The sequence below is a fragment of the Sparus aurata genome, chromosome 10, assembly GCF_900880675.1.
Source record: "Sparus aurata chromosome 10, fSpaAur1.1, whole genome shotgun sequence".
NCBI classification, from domain to species: Eukaryota; Metazoa; Chordata; class Actinopteri; order Spariformes; family Sparidae; genus Sparus; species Sparus aurata.
Window position 1 is genome coordinate 25,416,929 of NC_044196.1, and position 13,499 is coordinate 25,430,427.

The 13,499-nt window shown below is 43.0% G+C and overlaps 1 protein-coding gene and 1 long non-coding RNA gene across 2 annotated transcripts in view; both read right to left on the reverse strand.

The window, feature by feature from the left end:
• The window catches only part of sorcs2 (sortilin-related VPS10 domain containing receptor 2), a 582,832-nt gene that overhangs the window by 540,450 nt on the left and 28,883 nt on the right, over nt 1–13,499 (reverse strand).
• LOC115590230 (uncharacterized) lies at nt 1,325–9,891 on the reverse strand. The gene is made up of 3 exons (XR_003985715.1): nt 9,767–9,891; nt 2,063–2,633; nt 1,325–1,953 (listed from the first exon to the last, which is right to left on the reverse strand). It is a non-coding gene; the product is annotated as an uncharacterized LOC115590230 (long non-coding RNA).

The following is a 13,499-nucleotide window of genomic DNA, read 5'->3' on the forward strand; positions in this document are numbered from 1 at the left end:
TGTTTATTTCTTTTGGCACAAATCTAATTCCATAGTCAATGGCCAAGCACTTCCTCGATTACATAGACAGAGAGGGTGTTTGGTGAAGCAGTCTGAGGCTGCTGCAGCAGCTGGACCTCCTGGGAAACAGAATTTGTGTGTAGTCAGAGTTTGGCTCATTTCAGTGTGTGTGTGTGTGTGTGTGCGTGAAAGTGTATGTGTCAAGGAGAGTGACCCTGAGGGGAGAGAGAGCGGCTCTGACCATGCTGCCCTTCTTCTGACGCTGTCAAAGTCCTCATACACCACCAGGCCTGTCTCTCCTCCAAACTCACACTTCTCTTTTTTCACTTTCTCACTCAATAATTATTTCTCTCTCCCTGCCAAGGCTGTGGATTTTCAGCGCCTCACTCTAGTTTTCAAAGTCCCATCCATCTCTATTCCTGCAGAATCTAAAGTTAGTCTTTGAAGAATAAAACTCTGAGCTGCAGGTACTCAGATAAATTATTTGCTGACTATATACAGGATTGAAACTGTACAAAATATAAAATAAGATAAGGTCTTACCAGTATAAGGCTCGGTTTTATTATGACTTTATTTTAGGTGTTATTTTGGCATGCATGCATGTATGCCCAGACTGCAAAATTAATTAACATTAACATTATTCATACAAATTGCAGCGCATTCATACTGAAATGATTTCACAAAAAGTCTGGAAATTACATACTCGTCAGTACATGTAAGTACATGTAAGAATGTACTTACATACATACGTAATGCTCTAACTTGGTTAACATCATACCTGACACACCTTTCAGGTCATATAGAAGGGCACCTTGTCCAAACTCTGCTTTCTGGAAACTGATATCTCTCAAGGCTCAGTACTAGGACCACTTCTGTTTTCACTATATACTAGATAACTAGGCCATGCAATCACATGGATTCTCTTACCACAGTTATGCAGACTGCAACTCGCTTTTGGCTGGACTCCCAGCCTCTGCAACAAAACCTTTGCAGCGCATCAAGAACACTGCAGAGCGCTTTGTCTTCAATCTACACAAATTCTCCCATGTGACCCCCGCCCATGACTTCTTGTTGCAAGCCCGCATCCGATCCAAGATGATGGTAGTGGCCTGCAAGGCTGTCAGCGGAACTGCTGCAAATGACTGGCTCCACTACATCAGCTGGCCAGCTGGTACCGCCCTTGCTGAGAGCAAATAAAGGTCGCTTGATAAAGGTTCTCAGTGGTAGAATAAACTCCCGACCAATGTCAGGACAGCAGAGTCACTCGCCATCTTCTGGAAAAAGACTCAAGACTCGTTTGTTCAGACTTCACCTCGACCTCACATTACATGACCTAAATGTAAATATAAATGTAAATTAGATTGTTCTTCTCCAGTCTGACAACCATTAAAAGTGCTTCATGACATATGCGACATTCACACACTGATGGGAGAGGCTGCAATGCAGGGTGCCGATCTGCTCATCAGTGGCAATACAGCATCATATATCCAAAGTGCCCCATAACATTGCCATTCTCAGCCATTCATAATGACTCACAGTTTGAGGTTCAGTATCTTCAGTATCTTGCTCCAGGACACTACGACGTGCAGTGGAACAACCCCAATTAAAGCTGCAAGCAGCGATGAACAGGCCCTCGCAGTCCACGTGTGTCGGGGCATGCTGCTGTCGAGGGGTGCCATGTACCCGGCCCCATTGCCTGCTTATTGTGTACGCATAACTGTCAGTGTCAGTGTGTACGCATAACTGTCAGTGTTTTGGACAGTGCAGGAAGGGGATAAATGTCATTTCCTGTGTCCAACACGTGGCGCTGTGACTATGACTGTATATTGGCCTTTGTGTTCAGGGCTAGACTCTCCAGATAGGAATGAGGAAGTTGTTCCTTGATATGATTTGGTGGTCTGCTCCTTCCAGTATTAAATAATGTACGCTTAAGTCAGAAGAACTCTCTGCAATCTACATAAAAACAAAATGGACTACACGTGAAAAATCCCTCAAAATGAATTTGTGATCAGTTGTGTTTTGATTATTGATTGGCGGCGACGCTGTCGGAGGGTGCGCTCACCTTTTAGTTGCATGTCACCTTGGAGTGTATGATATGGAGGATATTAATGCATGGAGGTATTCAGGGTGTAGAAACATGTCCTGTTGTCTCTGCATCTTTATCCAGAGGCCTGTTTGTATCTTGATGAATACCTTTCACCTACTTTGCCTATTCTCCATCAGAAGGGCCTGGGAGGCCCCCCTCTCACCTTTTGACCTGGCAAGAAGAAGGGACTTTTGGCTTAGCCATAAACTGTGCTTTGCAGAAAGAGCATGTCTTCCTAATGTACAAGTGAAGTCACCATTTGCTTTGTTTGCCCCCTCCTTAAGATGGTGAATCCCCCTTCTCACCCTTTTCTCAGGTCAAACCGACGCTCAACACTCAGGAGTTCAGGACCTGAGCATCTGGATTTCGAAACAGGACTGTTCTCTAACAAAGATGTGTCAATAATTGAGTGCCATTCTGATTGTAAATTAGGGAAGGATGGTCACTGGATCGTGTCGTCTCTCCTTTGATATGACCATCCATGACCCCATCCAGAGAAAACAGTACTCAGGAATCAACATCTGGGGTGCTCTCTCTACTTGCCAAGCTGTAAATCACAATGTGTTTTGTTTAAAGGCTGAGGCATTCCAAACTACAGCGGAAGTCAGTACAACCCTGATTTCAGTTTAATCCTGGATGAGTATTAAGATAGAATTTCATCCTTTCAAAAATGGCAGATTCCTAACCAGCATAAGAAGGTCACAAATTTGATGTTTTCCACATTTTCTCACCATAAGATTAACTCAAGATAAAGATTCTGTGTTTAATATGTCTGAGGTTTGGTGGAACCACAGTGCCACCTTTCTGTCTGGTATAGTTGGAAGAGGACTTTCAAGACGAACTTTATTTTTTTTTTATAACTTGTGTCCATCTTATACAGTAAATACCTCTGACATATATTTTTGTATCAAGGATTAAGCTAGCATTATACGAAATATGTATAAGTCATCAGTGCTGCTGTATATGTGTGTGTTTGTAATATTTTTAACATGTTTTATTTTTCCTTTTTATATTAAGTGATTTCAGTTATGTCATGTTTAATCATGTAAATTAATTTCTGTGAACGGTGAATCACGATTTCCTTTAATTTCCTTAATTCCTTTAGCTAAACTATGATATCGTCAGAGGAAGTGACGCTGTCAGCCCACCCTTCAGTTCCGCCTCTAAGATAAAAGGGGATACCCAAGTGTCTCCGCTCACTCTCTTCTACTCTCTTACTTTTTGAAACTCTTAACTCACGGTTTTAAAGTACTTTCTCTAAGTACTTTCATTTTGAAAAGCTCAAATAGAACAAAACCTATTTCTTTGTATATATTGCTAAGTATTGCCGCCTGACTCATAGGAATTAAATTTTATCTAATTCTTGTATTTAGTGACGACGGAAGATTCGCCCGGCCAGCGTTTCATCCTCCAGTTATTTTTAGACAAGAAGTTAAATTAGTTTATAATCAAAGCTGAAGAGCCACCGCTCGAAGAAATCTTGATTAAGACATTGATCATCATTCAGAAAGCCGGTGCAGTAGTCGACTGCTCAAGAAGCCGTGCTAATGGTTCCAGCTGAACAGATACATTATTATTCAGCTGAAACCGGCTGCCCCCAGTGCACTCAAGCAAACATCCCGCTGGGCCCGTGGACCGAGCCTTGTCACCAGAGACGAGACGCAACTTCCCTCTAGCTGTTGGACCGGCGCTGTGTACCAGCAGCCAAGCTAAGAGGACTAGAGATGCACCGATCGATCGGCAACCGATCGCAATCGGCCGATAATGCCCCTATCGGTTTTGATCGGAGTTCTCAAAATAGATCACATCAGGCCGATCAGATGACGTTTAAGTATAAAGACAGTGCATTAACTGCATGCAGGGAGGGAGGGAATTTCGTGGCCGCCGTTGCCCCGCGCCACAGTGGCCTCTGTGCCCCTGGCCCGGTCAGCGTAGCGGGCTTGCCCTGAATTATAGCCACCTGAGTGCACAGTAGTCACTCACAGTAACTTCAGTGAGTCCGCGGTTCGCGCAGGTGGAGTCTCATCATCACGATGATCTCACGTGAAAGCCTCTCACACAGCAGCAGCTTCTCAAAACAGAAGAACGAAACTTACAGCACAGCGAGCGAGCGCAGCGTAACGATGATACGTAACTGACTTATGTGGTAGGATTTAGTCCGGTAAAGTTGGAAATATATTCACAGATTCGAACTTCCCGGATCAATAACTCATAAGTGCAACCTTGTTAAAACACAAACGACGGCTCTTTCCTACCGTACTACGATTGACAACGAGCTACAACCGTATTTTCATCAAAACGAGCATCTGGACATTAACTCTGGTCTGTATGGTCAGCCAGCTGTGAGACGAGGGCGCAGGGACCGTCTACAAAGTGCAACACTGAAAAGAGAAACTACAAAAAATTCAATAACTTCACTATTATTCAGAGTGTAGTGTCACCAAAATCAATCCACACATCCATGGTCTCCTGCTGGTTATTCTCGGATTTTTTGTTTGGAAAAAATGTGCTTTGCCATAATTTGGGGGAATTTCTATTGGGAGAAATATTCAATAACACTAATATTCAGTGAGGTGTCACAAAAATCACCTCACCCTAACCCTACTTAACAAAAACTACTTTCTAATGTAACTTTAACTTGATTTTGGTATAAAAAAAAAAATGTTTTAATACACAATCCATGTCTTATTATAAATTAGGATGTTATGGTATCAGTCTGAAAGGTAAATCAACACATTTTACTCAGTGGCCTTTGTGCCCTGTCATGTGGCCTTGGTGCCCCTAAAAAAAAAAGTGAAGGTCAAATGGACTTGCCCTAAAATGACAAAATTCCCACCCTGACTGCATGCATTCCCACTAGTAAGCTACAGTTACTCTATGTAAGCTGAGTCCAAGTTGTCTCTAAGAGAGTCTCTAGAGTGTGAAATATTGCACATTGCCTCAGCCTGCAATAAAACGATGGTCAATTCATGATACTTTCTTATCTCCTAATTTTTATACTTAATAATACAATGTCAATGTTGTGTAAAAAGAATCATTAATTAAATATATGAAAGTTACACAAGACAACAATATAGAAAAATTTATGGATTCGACGCCCTGATCGGTGGTCGGCAATATCGGGATCGGCAGATACTGCTTTTGGTGATCGGTGATCGGTGATCGGCCCCAAAAATCCTGATCGGTGCATCTCTAAAGAGGACCAGAGGAAACCAAAGCCGTGGACTTCATCCATCTACAAACAAAGTAGGCTGAACCTCCTGCACACAGCTGGATTCACACACATGAGTTGGTGTCTGTAAGCTTTGATTCCCATCTTATACGCTTAAAGAGAATTTCGGTCAGGGCCTCGTTAGTGTTAAAATTACTCCCATAATATTTTAAAATTAACTTCCCTTCTCGCAAATTCACCATCGCTCATTAACCACCTAACCTTTATATTTTACCCCTCAGAGTCTCCACATTTTCTGCTACCTGTTGTCATCTGTTTGAATTATCATATCACTTTATTTACTCTGCATTGTTTTAGTTAATAAACATATAAAACTGTATGTCCTTGTCTGTGCAAGTTTAATTTGATGTGGAAAACCGATGGATCCGTGTAAAGAAATCACTACTTAAAAATAACAGATTGAATATAGAATATGAATTGGTTTCAAATTGATTTGAACTGTTCAAGCCAAACTTGTACAGTTAGTTATGACTAATTTTCCTCCGGACTAGCCAAATAGATAAACCACAGAGGTGGTGCCCCATTTAAGAGTGTGTTATTAATCGCCAGTGATTAATTACCTTAATTATAAAGTAGTGTGTCTCCTACAAGGGCGGCATCCTAAACATTTGTGATGAATTTGGTGCACATGGGAAATTATATGCTGAAGTTGTAAGGACTTGATACTTTATGGCGAAGCATGAAAATGGACCGCACCATGACACCCACCATGTTTGACGTAGGCAAAAGCTTTTGATAACTTTTCATGTTCAATGTCTGAGGATGATACTGAGTGAATGTGAAGACTGTGATGATAAATCTGTAGGAGGAGTTAGTAGGAGGCATGGAAATCAAAGTGGGGGGTGAAATGGGAACTTTTAATCAAAACGGCTGACTTCCTGTATGAGTGACAGTTTGGTACCTAAGATGTTTTTTGTGTGTCTGGTCATGATACATACTGAATGCTGTTCATGTATGTGCATGTAGGAGGCGGGGCCTTGATTTTTAATATTCCAGGGGGCACTATAGAGTCCACTGGTAACACCTTTTGTCAGCTATCGTCAGGAGGGCATTGACAATAATTGTACCAAGTTTCGTGTTAATCTGACCTACCGATGTGGAGATATAAAATACGTCAATTTAAAGAGCTCCACCTAGTGGTCATCCGCTAAAATTTGCACAGATCCTTAGGGGCTTATTGGGAAGTAGCAACCTGAGTTTCATGTCATTTGGACACACCAAAGTTGAGATATTTGATATGTAACACCTCCTGTTTTGAGCAAAATATGCAGGAAGTTGTTATTAAATAACTTGAGTATTCTTTGGAATATCGAAATTATTCTAATAACATCTTGTCAGAAGGGTCCACAAATGCTGTGTGCAAAGTTTCGTGCAAATTGGTGAAATTGCCTGGGAGCAGTTGGGAAAAAGTAGGTTTGCGACATTTCGTGAATTTTCGAAGAAAAAGGAAAATGTCAGGCGGAAATGGGCATGGCCTATATCACAAGATCCAGCAAAATTTATGGAATGTGTGGATATAAGGTTTTTGAATGTGCGATCAAGTATATGGGAGTTATAGGCCAAAACGCACTTCCCTTGATTATAGCGTCACCTAGTGGTGGAAATTCACAACGACAATAGATTATGACATTTTTCTGCAGGTGTGACCGATACTCCAAGTTTGGTGAGTTTTGGGGTATGTTCAGGCAGTGAAAAATGCGATCATTTGGGTCAAAAAAGTCGTCACCACAAGGGACCTCGCAGGTCTGTGACCTGCTCGGGCCCTAATAAATCAGTCCACTTCATATGAGCCCACACTTTTTATCATGTGTACATAATTACTGTGGGGAATTCATAAATCAGCTCTTAGGTATCCACAGCATAACTGCTGTTATCACCTTTAGTCAACAATAAATCCAGCTTTGGCTCTATCCCATAACAGTGTGACCACAGCGGCCAAGTGTCAAATAAGTTCACTTTAAATATAATTCCAAACCAAACAGCTTTTCCAACTCTTTCTATTATCTGTACAACAGAATATCTCAAGGTAGTTCATGGAAAATTTACTTTTTACGTGTCCCAGATAACAATACTCCGAACTTGGTAGAAGTTGTGTTAAAGATTAAACTATAAACTCACTCCTGATATACAACATAATGAATGAAGCATGATGGGATTTAACACACCACAAAATATCCTACTGATCATTTCAGCACCCTAATAGCCCTCACAAAGCTCTACAACAATAGTAACACCCAGCATTTGTTTCCACTGATTGCTCTCTTTCTGTCCTTCCTTGGCCAAATACAAAATTGGCCTACTATCAGCTTATTCTGCAGCCAGCCAGGGATCTCCACAGCTCTAAGTGATCCTGGGTACAGGACCAAGAGCCTTGCCTCTCTATCCTTCACCGCTGCCACCCTTGCCCTGAGCCCATCTAACGTCAGCTGCTGTTCATGGATCAGCTATCTTTCCTTGGACATACTCCCTCTCATCTCTCCTGTCCCAAAGCTCTGGATCAAAACCATCAGCAGTAAACTGACCAAATGCCACCTCTCTGGCACTGAGACATGGCTGGAATTACGCAATAATGCTTTCCCCCCTGAAGCACTTTCATGGTATGATGCCCAGAATGCTAACTGCCCGCTGGAACAGAGACGACACTGACTGCACCAAGGACAGGACTTTAGAGCAGGATATTGGGGCCTAAACCAGGCTTCTACCGAAGCCCTGCAACCTCCCAACTACTTCTTAAAAACTACTTGATCAAATAAAGTGGCAGGTTGCTACTAATTTCCTTAACAAACAATAATTCTAAACCTGAAATATTTGATATTTTGGTGTCTTGGCACCAACAGACACTGTGACACAACACAGTCTAATATGGTGACCTTGTTAGTAAACAATTGCTTATTTTAAGTGGTTACGTAGAGCTTTCAGCTTTTGTAGATTCTTGTGGCCCCTTTTGACAAAAGCGGTACAACACCAGCGCCTGCTGTTGCAAATATGTTACTAGAGCTTGCATTTGTTCAAGTGACAGAGAGACCACAGGATGGATCACAATGAGGTCATGTATTTATGTGATTTCATATGTGATATGTGATTGGAACTGAGCACAGGCCTTGTTATGCTCCTAGAAATACATTTGCTATTAGCCTCTTTGTGCGCATGCGCGAAAAGCTGTCGGCTGCCTGTTACTGCTCCAGCCTTTGAGTTCACTTTTTGAACTTTAACTTTCTTTTTACTCTTTTTTTCGTTATTTTTCTTCACTGTATCTGTGAAGTCCTGCCCTCTCTAACGAGGTTGTTTTTATTGAGTTTTTGTGCTTTTTTCGTGTTGATTTTTATAAAATGCCGCTTTCACCGGGACGCTGTATTTGTTTACTCCGGAGAACAGCTGATCGCGCTAATGCCGGCCGGCATTGTGGCCAGACCAGCTGACATACCACCTGAACTGAGAAAAACACGCCGGGGATGCAGAGGAGGGAAGCAACGTCGGGGGATTAGAGGAGGGTCGAGACGGGACGGGCTTATGGAGAGGGGAAGATTTAAGCCCTGTCTCCCCTCTGTTGTTATGGGAAATGTACGGTCCCTTAGCAACAAAATGGACGAGCTAACAGCGCTAACACGGAGCCACATGGAGTACCGGGAGTAGGGTTGCCACCTTTCAGAAATTAAAATAAGGGACGCCCACCACGGCTCCTCGGGCCATGACCACCACGGCCCAACTCCTGTGGGGCAGGGCGCCCGCAGCAGTGGTATGTTTTATTTTGTGTTGGTGTTTTTAGTAAAGGGGTAATCAAGAGAGCAATTAGTCATACTTAAAGCTTGAAATGCGTTATTACTAATGAACAAATTCTCTTATAAAGTGAATTTAATTAAATCTCGAATGAAATCTGTTTGTGTGGAGTGTGCAACAATTAACTTTTAAAATATAAACTAAATAAACTGAGAACTTAATGCAACTTTTTAAGTGCATAATTATAGGGACTTTCTTTGAACATTTTTACTTAAAGAAAATTGTCTGCTGCCTGTCTTATGACTTGAAAGGAAGTCACTTTATCCAAACAGTTAACCCACACTAATAATAGAATTTATGTAATGATCACTGAACACTGTATTCCTCAAAAATATAAACATTTTGACAAGGAATACACAGAAAGGTCTACAAACGTTTTAATCTAGGAAATGTGTATATATATTAAGGAATAAATATTTTCTCTAAACAAATGTATTTATTTATTTATTTATTTATTTATTAACTGTTAATCCATTAGTATGGTTTGTTCTTTAAATGGCCATATATAATATTTATATAGGCTAATACTTCTGTATATTAAATAAATGATCGTTCATTCGACTTTAAAAACTCAACACCCTAAACAATCAATCAAACCACAAAAGTTTACTAAAATCTTCTGGCAAAAGCACAACCAGATAGGAAATCACTCATAATGTCACTCAACATACCATATCAGTCTCAAGAGATGATGGGGGTATGAAGAACTGTGACACTGCTTGGGTCTTCTGTGTTCTTATACGTCTGCAGTGTTGCTCTCCTGTTGGTGCATGCTTTCTGATGTCAGACAGCCCACCGTGCGACACTGAAAACCCTCGCCGACACATTTTACAATTTGCCGTAAACATCTCCACTGACACTGTCCATCCCACTCACGTCTGTACTTTTGCAAGCGTTTTCGCTTATGAGGACGTGGTGGAGTTTCGGGTATAGTGGATATTTTTAAAAGGCGCAGGTTTGTGGTGTCCGTCGCTAGGCAACCGTGACAGCACCACACGTATGCGCAGACACACAGAGGACCGGAGTCGGGGCGGGGGGGGGGTCCGCCACAACAATTTTGCCTAGTATTCCCTGTGTTTTAATTTGATCATTATTGTTAGATTTAGTGATGATGTGTGTGTGACAGACATGTGTATTGGACATTTACGGAAATACAGAACAAATCGCGTCCCGTATTGGTTCAATACGGGATGCGAAATTTAATTGCCAAATAAAGGACGATTCCGTATTTTACGGGACGGGTGGCAACCCTAACCAGGAGTGCAGTCTGATGTGTTTTACTGAGACATGGCTGCACAGGGACATTTCGGACCAGAACATCTCCGTGGATGGTTTCCACACCGTCCGGGCCGACCGGGATTGTACCGAGAGCGGTAAGCGGAAAGACGTTTGCCGTTCTAGTGAATAGCAGATGGTGTAATCCTGGTCACATCACAATTAATGAACAGATTTGTAGCCCAGATGTTGAACCGCTTTCCGTTGGACTCCGTCCATGTCATGTGCCTAGAGAGATCCCATATGTCATAATTGTTGTCCTGTACATCCCTCCCTCTGCAAACTCAACATCTGCCTGCAGCACCATACACACCAGCATCTCCAAGCTTCAAACTAAACACCCCAGTGCCCTCATTATCATGTCGGGAGACTTCAACCACGTCACCATGTATACAGTTCTGCCGACATTCAAACAATACTTCAGCTGTCCTACCAGAGAGGAGAGGACCCTGGACCTTATGTATGCTAACATTAAGGATGCATACATCTCCTCTTCTCTCCCACCTCTGGGCAGGTGAGATCACAACCTGGTTCACCTCAAACCCTGCTATGTGCCTCTGGTGAAGAGGAAGCCTACGACCACAAGAACTGTGAGGAGGTGGTCCGAGGAGGCTCATGAGGCACTGCAGGGCTGCTTTGATGTAACTGACTGGCCTGCACTCTGTGAGCCCCACGGGGAGGACATTGATGGGCTCACAGAGTGCATCACGGATTACATAAACTTCTGTGTGGACTGCACTGTCCCTGCTCGGACTGTAACCTGTTACGCTAATGATAAACCTTGGATCACTAAGGACATTAAGGCCATCCTTAATGAAAAGAAAAGAGCGTTCAGAGAGGGCAACCGTGATGAGGTGAGGAGAGTGCAGGGGGTACTCAAACTTAACATCAGGGAGGCTAATTACAGGAGAAAGCTGGAGGATAAACTTAAGAGAAACAACATGAGGGATGTGTGGAGTGGCATAATAACCATCACCAGGTTCCAGAGGACTGGTAGCATGGGGTTGGAGGGCCGTGTGGACCGGGCCAATGAACTGAACCTTTTTTTCAATAGGTTTGATACTGTGGCCCATTTCCCACAAGACTCTGCTGCTGGCTGCCCAACAACAACTGCCACTTTACCTCCCCCTCCTCCTCCTTACAGATCCCTTGTCTGCCCCCCTCCACCTCAATTCACACCCACCTACTCCACCCCTCCCCCCTGCTCTGCATCATGTCCTCCACAACCTGAGGACCTCATCTCTCCCCCAACTGTCACCTCTACAGTGTTCTGCACGCCTGACCTGGTGAGAAAACAGCTGACGAGACTCCACTCCGGCAAAGCTGCAGGCCCCAACGGTGTTCTTCCCAGGTTGCTTAAAGCCTGTGCCCCCCAGCTGTGTGGAGTACTCAGTCAAGTTTTCAACCTGAGCCTGCACCTCCAGAGGGTCCCTGTGCTGTGGAAGACGTCCTGCCTCGTCCCTGTGCCAAAGACACCACATCCCAGCGGCCCTCAGGACTACAGACCGGTGGCCCTGACGTCCCACATCATGAAGACCCTGGAGAGGCTCATCCTGGAGCAGCTAAGGCCTATGGTCAGGCCCTTCACTGATCCACTACAGTTCGCCTACCAGCCCCGCCTGGGAGTTGAGGACGGCATCATCTACCTGCTGAACAGAGTCTACACTCATCTGGACAAGCCGGCGAGCACTGTGAGAGGCATGTTCTTTGACTTCTCCAGTGCTTTCAACACCATCCGTCCAGCTCTACTGGGTGAGAAGATGGCTGCCATGCAGGTTGAGGCCCCCATTGTGTCCTGGATTGTTGATTACCTGATGGGCAGACCACAGTACGTACGCCTACAGAACTGTGTGTCTGACAGGGTGGTCAGCAACACTGGGGCCCCACAGGGGACTGTCCTCTCTACCTTCCTCTTCACCCTGTCCACCTCTGACTTCAACTATTGCACTGAGTCCTGCCACCTTCAGAAGTTTTCTGATGATTCAGCAATAGTTCGCTGCATCGAGAAGGGTGATGAGAATGAATACAGGACTGTTGTGGACAACTTTGTCACCTGGAGTGAACGGAATCATCTGCAGCTCAACGTGACAAAAACAAAGGAGCTCATAGTGGATCTGAGGAGGGCAAAAACACCAGTGACCTCTGTTCCCATCCAGGGTGTCCCTGTGGACACTGTTGAGGAATATAAATATCTGGGGGTGTACTTTAATAATAAGTTGGACTGGACTAGAAACACCGAGGTGGTCTATAAAAAAGGGCAAAGCAGACTCTTTTTCCTAAGGAGGCTAAGGTCATTTAACATCTGCCGGACAATGCTGAGGATGTTCTATGAATCGGTTGTGGCCAGTGCGATCTTCTTTGCTGTCACATGCTGGGGCAGTGGGCTGAAGGTAGCAGATAACAACAGACTACACAAACTGATCAGGAGGGCTGGTGATGTCGTGGGGGAGGAGCTGGACACTCTGACGACTGTGGCAGAGAGGAGGATGCTATCCAAGCTTAAGTCCATCTTGGATAATGTCACACACCCTCTCTACGACACTCTGGCCCAGCAGTGGAGCACATTCAGTGGAAGACTCCTCTCACCCAGATGCACCACTGAGCACCACAGGAAATCATTCCTGCCTGTGGTCATTAAACTTTATAACACCTCCCTAAGAGAGTCAGACACCCCTCTGACTCAAGCAAAAATACAGACAATCATTCTTCTTTATTTTGTTTGTTTTTGTTTGCACTTTTTGCACATTATTTAAACTGTACATTGATCTTTTATATACATATACATATGTATGTATATATATATATATATATATATATATATATATATATATATATATATATATATATATATATATATATATATACACATATATATATATATATATATATATATATATATATATATATATATATATATATACATATATATTGTTCTTAATATATGTTGCTTGTATAATATATGTTGTTTGTATATCTGGAGTGTGTAACAAAAATAATTTCCCCCTGGGATTATTATAGTATTTCTGATTCTGATTCTGATTCTGAAACACAGTTCAGTGTGCTTTGCTTGTTTTCGTAACCATAGCAACATAGAAGAAGTGCATCCCGGGAAAACAGAGTAAATTCTCT